Source organism: Halictus rubicundus, unplaced genomic scaffold (genome assembly GCF_050948215.1).
Source record: "Halictus rubicundus isolate RS-2024b unplaced genomic scaffold, iyHalRubi1_principal scaffold0123, whole genome shotgun sequence".
Classification (NCBI taxonomy): Eukaryota; Metazoa; Arthropoda; class Insecta; order Hymenoptera; family Halictidae; genus Halictus; species Halictus rubicundus.
In genome coordinates this window covers 112808-119559 of record NW_027488664.1, presented here as the reverse complement: position 1 = coordinate 119559, position 6752 = coordinate 112808, and positions in this window count along the sequence as shown.

Sequence of the window (6752 nt, the reverse complement as noted above, 5' to 3'; positions counted from 1 at the left end):
CTCTATCCTATCCTATCCTCTATCCTATCCTATCCTCTATCCTATCCTATCCTCTATCCTATCCTATCCTCTATCCTATCCTATCCTCTATCCTATCCTATCCTCTATCCTATCCTATCCTCTATCCTATCCTATCCTCTATCCTATCCTATCCTCTATCCTATCCTATCCTCTATCCTATCCTATCCTCTATCCTATCCTATCCTCTATCCTATCCTATCCTCTATCCTATCCTATCCTCTATCCTATCCTATCCTCTATCCTATCCTATCCTCTATCCTATCCTATCCTCTATAATATCGTTTCCTCTATCCTATCCTATCCTCTATCCTATAATATTCTCTATCCTATCCTGAATCCTCTCCTATCCTCTATCCTATCCTATCCACTATCCTATCCTATCCTCTATCCTATCCTATCCTCAATCCTATCCTATCCTCTATCCTATCCTATCCTCTATCGTATCCTATCCTCTATCCTATCCCATCCTCTATCCTATCCTATCCTCTATAATATCTTTTCCTCTATCCTATCCTATCCTCTATCCTATCCTATCCTATCCTCTATCCTATCCTATCCTCTATCCTATCCTATCCTCTATAATATCGTTTCCTCTATCCTATCCTATCCTCTATCCTATAATATTCTCTATCCTATCCTCTATCCTATCCTATCCTCTATCCTATCCTATCCTCAATCCTATCCTATCCTCAATCCTATCCTATCCTCTATCCTATCCTATCCTCTATCCTATCCTATCCTCTATCCTATCCTATCCTCTATCCTATCCTATCGTCTATCCTATCCTATCCTCTAACCTATCCTATCCTCTATCCTATCCTATCCTCTATTCTAACCTATCCTCTATCCTATCCTATCCTCTATCCTATCCTATCCTCTATCCTATCCTCTATCCTATCCTATCCTATATCCTATCCTCTATCCTATCCTATCCTCTATCCTATCCTATCCTCTATCCTATCCTATCCTCTATCCTCTATCGTATCCTATCCTATCCTATCCTTTATCCTATCGAATCCCCTATCCTCTTACCTATCCTCTATCATATCGTATCCTCTATCCTATCCTATCCTCTATCCTATAATATCCTCTATCCTATCCTATTCTCTATCCTATCCTATACTCTATCCTATGCTATCCTGTATCCTATCCAAATTATACCCTACCCTCTATCCTATCCTATCCTCTATCCTATCCTATACTCTATTATATCCTATCCTATCTTATCCTCTATCCTATCCTATCCTTTATCTTATCCTATCCTCTATCCTATCCTATCCTCTATCCTATCCTATCCTCTATCCTATCCTATCCTCTATCCTATCCTATCCTCTATCCTATCCTATCCTCTATCCTATCCTATCCTCTACCCTATCCTATCCTCTATCCTATCCTATCCTCTATCCTATCCTCTATCCTATCCTCTATTCTAACCTATCCTCTATCCTATCCTATCCTCTATCCTATCCTATCCTCTATCCTATCCTATCCTCTATCCTATCCTATCCTCTATCCTATCCTATCCTCTATAATATCGTTTCCTCTATCCTATCCTATCCTCTATCCTATAATATTCTCTATCCTATCCTGAATCCTCTCCTATCCTCTATCCTCTCCTATCCTCTATCCTATCCTATCCTCTATCCTATCCTATCCTCTATCCTATCCTATCCTCTATCCTATCCTATCCTCTATCCTATAATATTCTCTATCCTATATTGAATCCTCTCCTATCCTCTATCCTATCCTATCCTCTATCCTATCCTCTATCCTATCCTCTATCCTATCCTATCCTCTATCCTATCCTATCCTCTATCCTATCATATCCTCTATCCTATCCTCTATTCTAACCTATCCTCTATTCTATCCTATCCTCTATCCTATCCTCTATCCTATCCTATCCTCTATCCTATCCTATCCTATCCTCTATCCTATCCTATCCTATCCTCTATCCTATCCTATCCTCTATCCTATCCTATCCTCTATCCTATCCTATCCTCTACCCTATCCTATTCTCTATCCTATCCTATCCTCTATAATATCGTTTCCTCTATCCCATCCTATCCTCTATCCTATAATATTCTCTATCCTATAATATTCTCTATCCTATCCTATCCTCTATCCTATACTATCCTCTATCGTATCCTATCCTCTATCCGATCCTATCCTCTATCCTATCCCATCCTCTATCCTATAATATCCTCTATCCTATCCTATCCTCTATCCTATCCTATCCTCTATCCTATCCTACCCCCTGTCCTATCCTATCCTCTATCCTATCCTATCCTCTATCCTATCCTATCCTCTATCCTATCCTCTATACTATCCTCTATCCTATCCTCTATCCTATCCCATCCTCTATCCTATCCAATCCTCTATCCTATCCTATCGTCTATCCTATCCTATCCTATCCTCTATCCTATCCTATCCTCTATCCTATCCTATCCTCTATCCTATCCTATCCTCTATCCTATCCTATCCTCTATCCTATCCTATCCTCTATCCTATCCTATCCTCTATCCTATCCTATCCTCTATCCTATCCTATCCTATCCTCTATCCTATCCTATCCTCTATCCTATCCTCTATTCTAACCTCTATTCTAACCTATCCTCTATCCTATCCTATCCTCTATCCTATCCTATCCTCTATCCTATCCTATCCTCTATCCTATCATATCCTCTATCCTATCCTCTATTCTAACCTATCCTCTATTCTATCCTATCCTCTATCCTATCCTCTATCCTATCCTATCCTCTATCCTATCCTATCCTATCCTCTATCCTATCCTATCCTATCCTCTATCCTATCCTATCCTCTATCCTATCCTATCCTCTATCCTATCCTATCCTCTACCCTATCCTATTCTCTATCCTATCCTATCCTCTATAATATCGTTTCCTCTATCCCATCCTATCCTCTATCCTATAATATTCTCTATCCTATCCTATCCTCTATCCTATACTATCCTCTATCGTATCCTATCCTCTATCCTATCCTATCCTCCACCCCATAATATCCTCTATCCTATCCTATTCTCTATCCTATCCTATACTCTATCCTATGCTATAAGGTGTCCTATACAAATTCTACCCTACCCTCTATCCTATCCTATCCTCTATCCTATCCTATACGCTATCCTATCCTATACGCTATCCTATCCTATCCGCTATCCTATCCTATCCTCTATCCTATCCTATCCTCTATCCTATCCTATCCTCTATCCTATCCTATCCTCTATCCTATCCTATCCTCTATCCTATCCTATCCTATCCTCTATCCTATCCTATCCTCTATCCTATCCTATCCTGTATCCTATCCTATCCTCTATCCTATCCTATCCTCTATCCTATCCTATCCTCTATCCTATCCTATCCTCTATCCTATCCTATCCTCTATCCTATCCTATCCTCTATCCTATCCTATCCTATCCTCTATCCTATCCTATCCTCTATCCTATCCTATCCTGTATCCTATCCTATCCTCTATCCTATCCTATCCTATCCTCTATCCTATCCTATCCTCCATCCTATCCTATCCTCTATCCTATCCTATCCTCTATCCTATCCTATCCTATCCTCTATCCTATCCAATACCCTATCCCATCCTCTATCCCATTCTATACTCAATCCTATCCTATTCTGTATTATATCCTATCCTCTTTCCTATCCTCTATCATATCATATCCTCTATCCTATCCTATCCTCCACCCCATAATATCCTCTATCCTATCCTATTCTCTATCCTATCCTATACTCTATCCTATGCTATAAGGTGTCCTATACAAATTCTACCCTACCCTCTATCCTATCCTATCCTCTATCCTATCCTATACGCTATCCTATCCTATACGCTATCCTATCCTATCCGCTATCCTATCCTATCCTCTATCCTATCCTATCCTCTATCCTATCCTATCCTCTATCCTATCCTATCCTCTATCCTATCCTATCCTCTATCCTCTATCCTATCCTACCCTCTATCCTATAATATCATCTATCCTATACTATTCTCTATCCGATCCTATCCTCTATCCTATCCTATCCTCTATCCTATCCTATCCTCTATCCTATACTATCCTCTATCGTATCCTGTCCCCTATCCTATCCTATCCTCTATTCTATAATATCATCTATCCTATACTATTCTCTATCCTATCCTATCCTCTACCCTATCCTATCCTCTATCCTATAATATCATTTATCCTATACTATTCTCTATCCTATCGTATCCTCTATCCTATACTATCCTCCATCGTATCCTATCCTCTATCCGATCCTATCCTCTATCCTATCCTATCCTCTATCCTATCCTATCCTCTATCCTATCCTATCCTCTATCCTATACTATCCTCTATCGTATCCTATCCTCTATCCTATCCTATCCTCTATTCTATAATATCATCTATCCTATACTATTCTCTATCCTATCCTATCCTCTACCCTATACTATCCTCTATAGTATCTTATCCTCTATCCTATCCTATCCTCTATTCTATCCAATCCCCTATCCTATCATCTATCCGAACCTATCCTCTATCCTATCCTATCCTCTATCCTATCCTATCCTCTATTCTATCCAATCCCCTATCCTATCATCGATCCGAGCCTATCCTCTATCCTATCCTATCCTCTATCCTATAATATCATCTATCCTATACTATCCACTATCCTATCCTATCCTGTATCCTATCCTATCCTCTATCCTATAATATCCTCTATCCTATCCAATCGTCTATCCTATCCTCTACCCTATCCTTTCCTCTATCCTATGATATCATTTATCCTATACTATTCTCTATCCTATCGTATCCTCTATCCTATACTATCCTCTATCGTATCCTATCCTCTATCCGATCCTATCCTCTATCCTATCCTATCCTCTATCCTATCCTATTCTGTATCCTATACTCTACCCTATCCTATCCTCTATCCTATCCTATCCTCTATCCTATAATATCATCTATCCTATTCTATTCCCTATCCTATCCTCTTCCCTATCCTATCCTCTATCCTATCCAATATTCTATCCTATCCTCTATCCTATCCTCTATCCTATCCTATCCTGTATCCTATCCTATCCTATATCCTATAATATCCTCTATCCTATCCTATCCTCTATCCGATTCTATCCTCTATCCTATCCTATCCTCCATCCTATCCTATTCTCTATCCTATTCTCTACCCTAACCTATCCTGTATCCTATAATATCATTTATCCTATACTATTCTCTATCCTATCCTATCCTCTATCCTATACTATCCTCTATCGTATCCAATCCTCTATCCGATCCTATCCTCTATCCTATCCTATCCTGTATCCTATCCTATTCTGTATCGTATACTCTAACCTATCCTATCCTCTATCTCTTAATATCATCTATCCTATACTATTCTCTATCCTATCCTATCCTCTATCCTATAATTTCATCTATCCTATATTATTCTCTATCCGATCCTATCCTCTATCCTATCGTATCGTCTATCCTATACTATCCTCTATCGTATCCTATCCTCTATCCTATCCTATCCTCTATTCTATCCAATCCCCTATCCTATCATCTACCCGAACCTATCCTCTATCCTATCCTATCATGTATCCTATAATATCATCTATCCTATCCTATCCACTATCCTATCCTATCCTCAATCCTATCCTATCCTGAATCGTCTCCTATCCTCTATCCAATCCTATCCTGTATCCTATCCTATCCTCTATCCTATAATATCCTCTATCCTATCCAATCTGCTATCCTATCCTCTATCGTATCCTATCCTCAATCCGATTCTATCCTCTATCCTATCCTATGCTCCATCCTATCCTATTCTCTATCCTATCGTCTACCCTATCCTATCCTGTATCCTATAATATCATTTATCCTATACTATTCTCTATCCTATCATATGCTCTATCCTATACTATCCTCTATCGTATCCTATCCTCTATCCGATCCTATCTTCTATCCTATCCTATCCTCTATCCTATCCTATCCTCTATCCTATCCTATCCTCTATCCTATCCTATCCTCTATCCTATCCTATCCTCTATCCTATCCTATCCTCTATCCTATCCTATCCTCTATCCTATCCTATCCTCTATCCTATCCTATCCTCTATCCTATCCTATCCTCTATCCTATCCTATCCTCTATCCTATCCTATCCTCTATCCTATCCTATCCTCTATCCTATCCTATCCTCTATCCTATCCTATCCTCTATCCTATCCTATCCTCTATCCTATCCTATCCTCTATCCTATCCTATCCTCTATCCTATCCTATCCTCTATCCTATCCTATCCTCTATCCTATCCTATCCTCTATCCTATCCTATCCTCTATCCTATCCTATCCTCTATCCTATCCTATCCTCTATCCTATCCTCTATCCGATCCTATCCTCTATCCTATCCTATCCACTATCCTATCCTATCCTCTATCCTATCCTATCCTCTATCCTATCCTATCCTCTATCCTATCCTATCCTCTATCCTATCCTATCCTCTATCCTATCCTATCCTCTATCCTATCCTATCCTCTATCCTACCCTATCCTCTATCCTATCCTATCCTCTATCCTATCCTATCCTCTATCCTATCCTATCCTCTATCCTATCCTATCCTCTATCCTATCCTATCCTATCCTCTATCCTATCCTATCCTCTATCCTATCCTATCCTCTATCCTACCCTATCCTCTATCCTATCCTATCCTCTATCCTATCCTATGCTCTATCCTA